The following is a 13,862-nucleotide window of genomic DNA, read 5'->3' on the forward strand; positions in this document are numbered from 1 at the left end:
TGTAGATATGAATGAGATCTTGCCGCTTATGTAGCTCTCGTTCCACCAAAGCTTCTCCAAAACACAGCTTGCAACCTCATACTTACTACGCATTAACCACACGATTCATTTTAAATACCAAAATGTAAATAAATTCAAAGGAAAGAACGCCACCTTTCAGGTGCAAACGTAGTTTTTAAAACAATATGGATTTCGGACCGTGAGGTGCATCTTCAGGTGCTTAAAATATTATTTCTTCATTATTTCCGCTAGTCTCCTCCTGTGAACTGTTGCTTAAACTTGAAGTCTGCTAACAGAAGCAGACCAGCGGGAATGTGCACACAAAAATAATGATGACATAATTCGTTAACAGCCTGTAGATGGGTCTTCAGAATTCTTAAACGTATCGTGATACACATAAAAAAGTTTACGACTTAAGGCTGATACTCTTACGTTGTTCTTTACGGTTGTTAGTCAGGCCACAAAAAACTGTCGCTATCGGTAAAATTAAGTGAATACATATAAACAAGGCTCCAGTAACGGAAAATAAGTCTTTACCTTCACTGAAACCGTCTAACGAGGACCATTTAAAACTGTTACTCAAGATTTGTTCTTTCGATTTGTATCCTATGCCTTTCCTTCCCTCTACTGTTTGATTCTTCAGACATCATGTTGTCTCCTCTTCTCATGGAAAATTCTCCTCCGTTTATAGTCCTTCTCTCTGAAAATTTTTAGAAGTATTTCATTTTAATTCTAAAATTTTCTCCTTCTTCAGTGTTGTATAGTCTTCTTTTTCACACTTTTAGTACTTTTCTGCACAGAAGAACCTGGCTTGTATTTTCTGCTTTATGTCTCAGACTTCTCTAATATTTCACCGTAGAGCTTTTTGCTACTCCACAGAATTTTCATCTGTTTTAGATACTAGAACTTTTCCAGTATGCTCTTTCCCCTCTTTTCTCCACGCTCTCTCTATTTTTCTACTGTGAATGCAGCAATGTATGTGCTTTGAATTTTATTACTCAGTAATAGTGTGTGAGTTTGATATTTTTTGTCGAATGGTTGCATTACTTGCAGAAATACACGATGGTACCGGAGGCCACTGGATACAACAGTTTTAGAGCTGCAGTATCTTTAAACTTATTCTCTCTTCACATATGGTGCATAAGTTAACACGTATTTCGTATTTCTATTTCAGTTTCCTGGTCTTTATGCCATAAAAATGCCTATAGTTCGGCTGGTGACAGCGGATTCAATATTAATTTTTCCGCACTGCAGTACCATATGATTTTACGTGAGCGTGTGAGGAATATATTGAGATTATATTGCTAGAAATCTGCACCAATCGCTGTGCATGAACTGAAGGCAGTTGATAATGAACAATCATTCTCCGAGAGCGAAAAACGATAAATAAGAACCTTCTACCATCTGGTAGCAGATATTTGTTTCCTTATTCCACCATAACTGTCTCTGAGGTTGGTGTTCATTCATTTGAGCAGCGGTAATGTCTTGTAAGCTCCATGGCACCCCGATACTGATAAGGAAAATAGGTATCTTTAGAAATACTAATTTCATCAGCTTGACGTATGGCTAAAAAATGGCATATTTCTTCCTCAATAGTAGAAATGTATTATGTGTAACAATGTCCCATTCATTTCTCTGTTGCGGTTACCGTAATTATACTTTAAACAGATTTATCTCAATGTATGGAAATGGCGATAAAAATATCCCGGGAAGAGGAAACGTATGTTCTGGGACCATGATCATCTCAGGTAAACTGAAATTTCTGGCTTGAAAAAAAGTTTTTCTTAATGTAAAGATTACGTCTTGGACAAATCAAGACGTGAGCTTTGTGACTATTTAACAGCTGTATTTTATGATATTTGACAGTAATATTTTGTCATGCAGTTCAGATACGACAAGAGCTGTTCCCTCCGGTTATGTACAGTACAATAGCTGTATGTATAGATATGCATTGCAATAAAGTGTTCGTATCGTGTTGCTAATTAACTGAGTGAGATATCTGTTTGCAGCTAAGTTACTGTGAATCGAATTTTTGCGACAGCCCGGGTGGTCACTGAACATTATTGGTAAATAACACTGTAGGCCAGCAACACGACGAGTGTGGTTTCAAACTTCAGTATAATACTGTGTGAGGAAATTAATAACCAGGCGCCTTTCGTCGTGTCGACTCACCTGTGTGTGGTGAGTGTTCATGTCTCGGGGACCGTCTGCCCGGGTCAGACGAGAGCGAGGCCTGCCATCACGCGGTCGGCGCCAAAACACTGGTGCACGCACACGCGCTGCGTATCGCGACGTCACTCACACCCGCGCAGCGGCAGCCGGCGGCTCGCTTCGCACCTGCCGCCGCGGCCAGCACACCGAGCAGACTGACGGCTCGCGCGCGCCCGTCAGCATTCGGCGCCGCCACCTGCCCGCCATCTAGCGGCCACAGGGCGAACTACCTGCGCAGTCAGCTGATCCCGTGCCCCAATGGCGCGGAGCTGCGCACGCGCAAAAAGCGGCGTCGTCCGCGCCATGTTTATGGCGGGAGAGACTTATCGCGCGGGTAGTAAAGATAAAAGCGGCATGCCGCCTCAGCTCTCGGCGCTAATTAAAAGTCGGGGCGATAGTTTCTCCGCAAATAAGCCCCGTGGAAAGGCGCCTTTCTTCCTCCGCATCCTCCCGCTTTTGAGGACGCCCGGCAGGCAGAATCCTTTCCGTTACCTGACCTACACCAAACGTAAAGAAATATCACAGTAAAAAACCCCAGCGAAGGCTTTAATGGGAATGGCGCGTCCGTTCTATGGACTACGTGTAACATTTTTTAAGCCGCCTCTTCTACACGAAAGAGACAACACACTGTTACTAGTTATGCTACATTACGTCGCATTTGAAAAGATGCGAAGGAAATCGAATGTGGCAGTACTGAGATAAGTACAGGATGTTTCAAAAAGATTATTCCGATTTCACATGACTATATCCTCTACTTGAATGAATACGAAATTTGGGTTGAATTTTAACTTACATATGGAAACTAAAAGCTTACCATTGCACCAGCAATAAGTAGAAATGGGAAAAACTGACTGGTTAAAATCGATACCGATACCGGTATTTTGTTTTGCGTAACCGTCATTTTTCGGCGTTTGTTTGTTTGTTTGCGGTTATAACAGTTTCTTTTTTTTTAACTTATTATTAAAATTTTCATTGGTTTGAAATACAGCATTACTGTATAAAATGGGAAATTAATTAGAGCTGTTTTAGTAACAATGATGACAAATGGCTCTGAGCACTATGGGACTTAATATCTGAGGTCATCAGTCCCCTAGATCTTAGAACTACTTAAACCTAGCTAACCTAAGGACATCACACAAATCCATGCCCGAGGCAGGATTCGAACCTGCGACTGCAGCGGTCGCGCGGTTCCAGACTGTAGCGCCTAGAACCGCTCGGCCACCGCGGCCGGCAATGATGACAGAAGCGAACAACAAACACAAGGCATAAGAACTGTTACAACATTACTGAGGCAATAATGTGCCAGCGTCTGTTGTGTACTTGCAGTGTGGAAGAGTTGCCCCATCTCGTGTATACGGCAGTTTCTGTCTGTCGTCACCGGGCACGCGTAGTGCACAGAGCAATCGTTGTTTCATATGCTTTAAAATATTAAAGATTTGTCTGGCATGTCCATGAAATAATGAAAGAGTAAGGAAATTATGGTGACAGAAATAAGAACTTAACAACAATTCATTCATGGTATTCAACAAAAATATGAAGTAGCTAGTCTGCTCCCTGTGTCTAAATAATAACCCTTTATCTGCTTGTAGTTCTTGAAAACGAACAAATTAACACGAAAAACAGAATTCTTGAATATCTGTTTTTACCCTTTAGAACTGACTAATCGTAAATCCCAAACAGTGGTAGGATTGTCGATTGCAATTTGAGTTTTCGGCAGAGTTTCAAAAAATTAGAGCCAGTAAGAGGATACTGGTGATTTTTTTTTTTTTTTTTTTTTTTTTTTTTTTGTAGAATTCAATCACTTATCACTTTTCAAGGAAAGCAGCGAAGATAGACAGCAAATTTTCTTTAATTTGCCTAGGTGATTTAATGTTTTGATTGTGTGTATGTTGAAACTGATTCACTCAAAATTTTTCAGACTTTGTTCGACTTCTACGTTTATTACAGGAACTAACAGGAATAAAGAAAAGAAATCTGTTATTTCTGAGACTCGTTATTTTGAGCGGCTGATGCAGTGAGATTAAACTGGCGTCGAAAAAAAAAAAAAAGATATAACAGAAAGCGGTCATTTCAGTGATAACTGCCATCCATAGCTGTAAGTTGCCGGTTCATGCGGTTCCCCTTACCGGTCTCGACATCTACGGCTACTTACATATTCCGCAAGCCTCCACGCGTGGCGGAGGGTACATTATACCACTCTTAGTCATTTCCCTTCCTCTTCTCTTAGCAAAGACAGCGAGGTGAAAACGACTGTCAATATGTCTCCGACGAGCCCTAATTTCTCTTACTTGCGAGGTCCTTGCACGAAACGTACGTTGGTGACAGCAGGATCGTTCTGGAGTCAGCTTCAAATGCCGGTTCTCTAAATTTTCTGGCCTTTCCTCCAGGGATTCTCATTTCAGTTCAAGAAGCATCTTCGTAACACATTCGTGTTGATCGGACCCACCGGAAATAAATTTAGCAGCCCCCCTCCGAATTGCTTCTATGTCTCCCTGTAATCTGACCTGGCGGGCAGCACTACTCAAAACTGAACCGCCCTTGTGTCCTGTATGCTGTCTCCTTTACAGATGACCACACTTTCCTAAGACTCTCCCACGTAATCGAAATCGAGCTTTTGCCTTCCCCACTACCATCCTTACACGCTCGTTACATTCCATGCAGCTTTGCAAGGTTACGAATAGGTGCTTAATGTACCTGACCGTGTCAAGTCGCCGGCCGCGGTGGCCGAGCGGTTCCAGGCGCTCCAGTCCGGAGCCGCGCTGCTACTACGGTCGCAGGTTCGAATCCTGCCTCGGGCATGGGTGTGTGTGATGTCCTTAGGTTAGTTAGGTTTAAGTAGTTATAAGTTCTAGGGGACCAATGACCACAGCAGTTGAGTCCCATAGTGCTCAGAGCCATTTGAACCATTTTTTTGTGTCAAGTGGCACACTACTAATACTGTATTCGAACATTACTGTATTGTTTTTTCTACTTATCTGCACTAACTCTCATCTTTCTGCATTTAGATCCAGCTGCCATTCATCACACGAACGAAAAACCTGTCTCACTTATTCAGCGACAACACCTTCCCGTACACCACAATATCATCAGCAAATAGTCGAAGACTACTGTTCACCCTATCCGTCAGATCACTTTTGTACATCGAGGATAACAGCGGTCCTGTCACACTTCCCTGCGGCGCTCTTGACTATACCCTTGTCTCTCTTGTGTGCCTAACTCGTTAGGCCCGCCGTTGTGGCCGAGCGGTTCTAGGCGCTGCTGTCTGGAACCGCGCGACCACTACGGTCGCAGGTTCGAATCCTGCCTCTGGCATGGATGTGTGTGAAGTCCTTAGGTTAGTTAGGTTTAAGTAGTTCTAAGTTCTAGGGGACTGATGACCTCAGATGTTAAGTCCCATAGTGCTCAGAGCCATTTTTTGAGCCTAGCTCGTTAGCGTCGCGCGGGGTAGCCACATGGTCTTAGGCGTCCTGTCACCCGTGTTCAGACACCTTCGTAAAGATACCTTGCTCAAGAAATGTCTTCATGGGAAAACCCAAAATTTAAATGAATGTGTGACTTCTGTCATTTGGAACCGGTTACCGAAAACCGTACTTTTTCAGCTTACAACCCACAAATCTGGTGTTTATGTTGTTATTTTATGCTTCAATGATGGTGTAATTAGAAAACTGGATGTTATGGAATTATTGGGCATACAATCTAGTGGAAATACTGCAAAATCGTTGGTGCAAATAGATAAAGAGAGAATCCGCAAAGCAGATATTGCTGATTTAAAATGCACAAAAGAAGCCAGAGAGGAAAGAAGAGGGTCCAAAAGAAGAAAAGAAGATGAGTATGATTCAGATGATGCTCAGTATGGGGCAGGAAAATATTATTGGCTAGTAATTCCCATCAATAACTATGCTAGAATTGCAATATTAAACTTTAAATGGATTTTTCTCAAAACTACATATTTTTACTTTCAGGTACCATTATTTGACAAACTAAAGGGGTTAGAAACATGAAATCTGGTCAATTTGTACTGCAGATGATAATAAATTATTACAAGTAAATTGAGAACCGCCAAACAATCAAAAACTGTTTTATAATAATTAATGTACAAAAAAGGTAAATTTTACTTGTGAAAGAATAATTTTTTTCTTCAAAATTTCTTATGGTTTTGAAGAAAAAAATTATTCTTTCATTAGTAAAATTTAACTTTTTTGTACATTAATCATTATAAGAGATGCAGTAAAAATGTCATTGTTTTATCACTTATAGTTCTTTTGAAAACTGTACCTATTCAAACGGTAAAATAGCATTGGCAGAATAGGGATAAAAATTGCCTTCCGTTTCCCCTTAAGTTAGATTAATTAGTGTGTAAGCTTAGGGACCGATGACCTCAGCACTAATTTCCAAATTTTCTAGCTCTTTAGCTCACTCGTTTCTCGCTTGTATTGGAGACCTAAATTTTATCATAATTTCAAGGACGCGCCAAAATTTTAATTTTTCAAGACAAAGAGCCAATCCAGTGCCACCTGCACATGAGAGCATTTGTCTCGTACTACATTACACCGTTCGCCTCCAAGATCACTTCATCACGCTGCAGATGATTTTGTTGTGGGGGAATGTGAAGGATTCCGTCTACCTGGTTCCTCTTCCGGTGATCTGCGACGTGGTGTAGCGACATCAGCAAATCCAAACATGCTCGCAAGAGTGTAGGACAAGTTTCGATGTCGTATGGATGTTTGTCGCGCGTCTCGTGAAGGACACAGTGAACATCCTTGAAAAGTAGATCAAAACTGTGGTCCTAAACGTAACTGTAAAAACTGCCATAACGTTTGTATGCTCATTCGTGTGAAACATATAGAAGAAAGGTAAGGCAGTCAAGAACACCAGGTAGGACTGAACAACGAAGTCTGGTCGACATACTGGAAGTGATACACCACTGCCTTCAGCTGACCTTCGACCTGACTTACGCATCCTCTTGTAGGCGGACCTACACAGTTTAACGTGGAGCTGGAACCACGACGTAACTCGGCATTTTTCGCTTTATCAAACATTGCCACTGGAGAGAGAAGTGGTAAGTGACATATAAACATCCTGATACTGCCCGGGGATGGAACCCGAGGCTTGTGGATCCATAGTCTGACACCACTGAGCTACAGAACCGCATAAAACGAACACTCTTGTAAAATAGTATAGTTCTTTAGAAAATAAAAAAAAACTTTATAATCTACTGAGTAACTTAAAATTCACCTCAGATTTTAACCTCCCTTCACGTATAACGCCAACGGCCTTGTCGCAGTGGTAACACCGGTTCCCGTCAGATCATCGAAGTTAAGCGCTGTCGGTCTGGGCTAGCACATGGATGGGTGACCATTCGGTCTGCCGAGCGCTGTTGGCCAGCGGGGTGCACTCAGCCCTTGTGGGGCAAACTGAAGAGCTGCTTGACTGAGAAGTAGCGGCTCCGGTCTCGGAAACTGACATTTGGCCGGGAGAGCGGTGTGCTGACCACATGCCCCTCCATATCCGCATCCAGTGACGCCTGTGGGCTGAGGATGACACGGCGGCCGGTCGGTACCTTTGGGACTTCATGGCCTGTTCGGGAGCAGACAGTTTCACGTTTAAGACGCAGATGAAATTCAAGCATTATGGAATAGATGACCAATATGGAATGCCGCAATTTCTCATCCGTCCACTAATGCTCCCATGCGGGAGACGGTAGAGCCGCTTCAATGTGATTTGCAGAGTATCCATGTAGATGTAGATGTACCTCAACAAATTTCTTTATCAGTCCAAAGTTGTAAAATCCTTTTTCACTCACCGTACATGAACTACAACATTCTTCACATACGCTCATATAAAGCTATATGTCCGTATATGTCCTTCAGTTCGCCCCCATATCTATGTGTAGCGTATCCAGTTCCTCTCCAGACATCGTGTGACCTACAGCGCAGATTTTTTTTTTTTTTGTAATTTCACAAGATGTTTGTAGGTAAGTTTTGGAAAATGTGCACCAATTATTGGAGATTTACGCTAACGATTAAAACGATGCAATTTACACTCCTGGAAATGGAAAAAAGAACACATTGACACCGGTGTGTCAGACCCACCATACTTGCTCCGGACACTGCGAGAGGGCTGTACAAGTAATGATCACACGCACGGCACAGCGGACACTCCAGGAACCGTGGTGTTGGCCGTCGAATGGCGCTAGCTGCGCAGCATTTGTGCACCGCCGCCGTCAGTGTCAGCCAGTTTGCCGTGGCATACGGAGCTCCATCGCAGTCTTTAACACTGGTAGCATGCCGCGACAGCGTGGACGTGAACCGTATGTGCAGTTGACGGACTTTGAGCGAGGGCGTATAGTGGGCATGCGGGAGGCCGGGTGGACGTACCGCCGAATTGCTCAACACGTGGGGCGTGAGGTCTCCACAGTACATCGATGTTGTCGCCAGTGGTCGGCGGAAGGTGCACGTGCCCGTCGACTTGGGACCGGACCGCAGCGACGCACGGATGCACGCCAAGACCGTAGGATCCTACGCAGTGCCGTAGGGGACCGCACCGCCACTTCCCAGCAAATTAGGGACACTGTTGCTCCTGGGGTATCGGCGAGGACCAATCGCAACCGTCTCCATGAAGCTGGGCTACGGTCCCGCACACCGTTAGGCCGTCTTCCGCTCACGCCCCAACATCGTGCAGCCCGCCTCCAGTGGTGTCGCGACAGGCGTGAATGGAGGGACGAATAGAGACGTGTCGTCTTCAGCGATGAGAGTCGCTTCTGCCTTGGTGCCAATGATGGTCGTACGCGTGTTTGGCGCCGTGCAGGTGAGCGCCACAATCAGGACTGCATACGACCGAGGCACACAGGGCCAACACCCGGCATCATGGTGTGGGGAGCGATCTCCTACACTGGCCGTACACCACTGGTGATCGTCGAGGGGACACTGAATAGTGCACGGTACATCCAAACCGTCATCGAACCCATCGTTCTACCATTCCTAGACCGGCAAGGGAACTTGCTGTTCCAACAGGACAATGCACGTCCGCATGTACCCCGTGCCACCCAATGTGCTCTAGAAGGTGTAAGTCACCTACCCTGGCCAGCAAGATCTCCGGATCTGTCCCCCATTGAGCATGTTTGGGACTGGATGAAGCGTCGTCTCACGCGATCTGCACGTCCAGCACTAACGCTGGTCCAACTGAGGCGCCAGGTGGAAATGGCATGGCAAGCCGTTCCACAGGACTACATCCAGCATCTCTACGATCGTCTCCATGGGAGAATAGCAGCCTGCATTGCTGCGAAAGGTGGATATACACTGTACTAGTGCCGACGTTGTGCATGCTCTGTTGCCTGTGCCTATGTGCCTGTGGTTCTGTCAGTGTGATCATGTGATGTATCTGACCCCAGGAATGTGTCATTAAAGTTTCCCCTTCCTGGGACAATGAATTCACGGTGTTCTTATTTCAATTTCCAGGAGTGTATTAAGTAAAAGAGTAGTAGATCGTTATGTATCGCTATATTTTTAGCTACGGATGTGTTCAGGCGTAACCACAAGCGACAGCACGATGATGAAGGACGCAGCCTCAGAGACGGCTGTGAGACGCCAGCCAATAGCGCGCTGACCAGGACGTCACCACGACAGAAGCGGCAGCTGGCCCAAGTGAATCGTAATCGTCGCCCCTGCCAACTTCGGCAGCACAGCTGTACACCGGCACAGTACTAGCACAGTACCAGACGGACAAAAATGGTTCAAATGGCTCTGAGCACTGTGGGAATTAACTGCTGTGGTCACCAGTCCCCTAGAGCTTAGCACTACTTAAACCTGACTAACCTAAGGACATCACACACATCCATGGCCGTGGCAGGATTCGAACCTGCGACCGTAGCAGTCGCGCGGTTCCGGACTGAAGCGCCTAGAACCGCTCGGCCACCACGGCCGGCCTAGACGGACAGTATTAGGGGAGCACTACGACAGCAGTGACGTGTGATCCGTATCAATTGCTTACGTGGAGCTTGTATACAGCAAAGGGCTTTGATTGTTTGCATGTCGCCCGTCGCTTGCGACACCGTTGTAAATTCAAAGTTAAGTACTGTCAGTCTTCTTATTTGTAATGAAAACTATTAATGTGATTTGCTTCAGTTGTTGTATAGCATTCCGAGAAGGCAGCATCCTCTAGGCACCCTATACGAGACGAGTGGGCAGAACCCCACAGTATAGAGTTGTCCTGTTGTTATGTTCTCAATTCTAAGACAGCGTGTCGGGTAATGTGGAATACTTGGCTTTCCTTGACTGCACAGGTGCTGAAGACGAAGATTAGATTTGTGAATTATGCAAATACAAGAATGTAAACAAATAACCTCAACTGCATAAACAAATTACTGTTTCGGAACTCTGTTTTGACATCAATAAAATTCACAGATTACTTATCGGATAAAATTATTTTCTTTTGTTACTCATAAGTAATTTTTTTAACAGTTTAAATTAAAAGCAAATTCATAATTGTGCTTTGTGAACGTTATATATGATTTTTCCCAAACTTACTTCATTATCTGAATTTTTACCACCCTGTTACATATATGCCAACTATTCCGTATTATCCTCCAAGTGCAACTTTTTCTAAAACTCTTTTTCTATGGTAACGCTTTTAAATTTTATTAAGAGAAAAACCTATATTTATTGACACATAGATGGAGTTTATGATCAAGTGTGTTTAGGAACTAAGAACGAGTTCAATGTGGGACCACATCTAAAAAAAAATATGGTATTTAATAACACGCAAATTTGTAGCTTCTTTCAAGATATAGTGTCGAGAAACCGGCTGAAAATATTTCGTATATCCTGCGTATCAGTATCAGCAATGTAGGAAAACATTAATCTAAAAGGGCAGAACGTCGCATCCCCAGTATTTCAATCACTATGCTAACTAGCTCCCTTGGTGGCGGTTATCGTGGAAAACATTTCCTTCTTAATTTAATTATTGATTTGTTGCCAGGCTTCACCTCCGATACTTCGTCCCTCTCAAGGCCTCTAGTGCGTTCTGGTTAGGAATAGAGCAACTGGATTGTTCTGAAGAAACGGGAATGTGCACCGACAAACCAAACTTGCACGCCATCCGTAAGGAGTATCTGACGCTAAGTAGTCAGAGAACTGTTATGGAGAAGGCAAATTAGAGTACTCCTAGGAAAATGAGTGACCTTGACCGCTCAGAATCGCACGAAAATGTGCTTAGAATATAAATAGAAACAAAATATCGATGTAATACGACCAAAAAACACACAAATTTCAAGATCGTGACTTTTTACTGCGCACTGATGAGCGAAAACATTATGTCCACCTGCTTAATATCTTATTTGTCCCTCTTTGGAAAAAAATATGTGTAAAATCTTATGGGACTTAACTGCTAAGGTCATCAGTCCCTAAGCTTACACACTATTTAACCTAAATTATCCTAAGGGCAAACACAGACACCCATGCCCGAGGGAGGACTCGAGCCTCCGCCGGGACCAGCCGCACAGTCCGTGACTGCAGCGCCTTAGACCGCTCTTTGGAAAGAAATTAATCAGTTATTCTGAAAATCAGCAGCCCAACAGGTTGTTGGTAGCTTTGTGGAGGAATGTGGCATTAGATTTTTGCGCACTCGTCATGTGATTTGCGCAAATAATGGGCCGCTGATATGCGTACGAGGTGATGGTGCCCGATACCGACCCACATGGGTTCAATACGATTTAAACCAGGCGGTTTTGGTCGCCGAAAAATGAGCGTTAATTCACTATATTGCTCCTTAAACCACATTAGCACTGTCCTTGCTCTGAGACACGGCCAGTTACTTTGCTGAAAGATGACAATGCCGTCGGGCAGGACATCAAGGCCGCACGGAGTGGCCGAGCGGTTCTAGGCACTTCAGTCTGGAAGCGCGCGACCGCTACGGTCACAGGTTCGAATCCTGCCTCGGGCGTGGATGTGTGTGTTGTCTTTAGGTTAGTTAGGTTAAGTCACATAGTGCTCAGAGCCATCTGAACTATTTTTGAAGACGTCAAGCACGAAGGGATGTAGGCGGTTGGCAGCTGTCAGCGTGCCTTTGATTACTATCACAGGCCCCTTGCCGCCTCAGGAGAACGTCTCCCACAGCATAATACTGCTCCCACCAGCCTGCATCGGCCGCGCGCTGCACGTATCGATCTGCTGTTCACCTCGATGACAGCGTTTCCAGATCGACATTCGAACTCCGATGGTCCCGTTTCCACTGCGATCGTTACTTGACGACGTCGTTGGGTCAATATGCTAACATGTAGGGGTGGTCTGCTGCACATCTCCACGTTCAACATTGTTACGATGAACAGCGTACTCCGAAACATTCGCGCGTGTACCCGCACTGCTCTCTTTCGGCAGAGATGCCACAGATCTGTTAACCGAGCGGACGAGCCTCCGAACTCCGCGTTCTGTGAAGACTCTTGGCCATTCCAACCATTTAGCGCCTAGCGGTAATTTCACTGCGCTTCTACTTATTTTCGAAGATCCTCACGACAATAGCAGGTGGAGATACGATCAGTTTCGCCGTTTTAGAGATACCCGTTCACAGGCTCTGCGTAATAATTATCTGCCCCTTGTCAAAGTCGATTATCTCAATGGATTTCTCCATTTGCAACTCATATCTTCGCTAGGGTCATCCCTGGTCCGTGTCTGCTCCGCTTACATGTTTTTATTACCGCGTCACGTGGCCGCAACGCCATCACGCGGCGTCAATCGACGCTGTGGGCAATGGTCATAATGTTTTGGCTTGTCAGCCTATTTCCATCTGCTTAAAATAATTACTCTATCTGGACAACAAACTGTTCCTGCTGACATGATAGCTCTGCACAGCTGTACAGTCTTCTAAGTGTCTGTGTGGGATTTCAGTGATGTGGTGAAAGCGAAGTGTGTTATACAATTTACGGTTTGCACAAAAGCACAGCCCTCTGTTACATAAAGCTTCACAAGAGGCATGTTGTAGCACTGAAGTACCCGTAGTATAGTTTGAAACTCTCATTAGTGTGGCGTTTTATACTGGACTGCTTGAAGGTGTAAGTGATGATTAATGAGAGAGTATGGCCTCACTCAGAAGAGCATATTATTCTGTTCCACTTTGCTTTGACCACTTCACTGAAATCCTATATACTCACTCTTAAGATTGTGTAGCTGTGCATCACTATGAGACCAATAGAAAAAGTTTATTGCTCCGATAGTGTAATTTTTTTTAAGCAGAGGGAATTGTAGCAGTAATTGACGGTATTGGAATATGCGTGTTTTTGGTCCTATTATATCGACATCATCTTTTTTTATTGCTCAATCATAACTGTTTCCCTCAGCAACGGCAAGCACATCACAGCCCTTTTTATCAGAGGGTTGTAGCGTTACTCCGTGTTTTATGTTGTACGTTTGCGTGATACAATGTTACAGTAATTTCCACTGCTTTGGAAGTTTTACGTGTAACACACAGAATAAATTACAATTACCTTATTATTCTGCAACGGGCCTTCGGACACCTCGATCCCTTTCGACCCCGGAAAACCAGCGCCTTGGAACGCGGCATCCCACACAGCAGTTTTCTTACCGAATTGCATACGCCTGCGCGCCTTGCAGGGGTTTTGGTGAATTCTCACAGAGTAGGACCACCAATCGAAGTCTTCG

The 13,862-nt window shown here is 44.5% G+C and overlaps 1 pseudogene; it reads left to right on the plus strand.

The window, feature by feature from the left end:
* Positions 1 to 7,476: 7,476 nt before the first annotated feature.
* Positions 7,477 to 7,594, plus strand: LOC124799823 (annotated as a pseudogene).
* Positions 7,595 to 13,862: the final 6,268 nt, after the last annotated feature.

The sequence above is a fragment of the Schistocerca piceifrons genome, chromosome 5 (genome assembly GCF_021461385.2).
Source record: "Schistocerca piceifrons isolate TAMUIC-IGC-003096 chromosome 5, iqSchPice1.1, whole genome shotgun sequence".
Lineage (NCBI taxonomy): Eukaryota > Metazoa > Arthropoda > Insecta > Orthoptera > Acrididae > Schistocerca > Schistocerca piceifrons.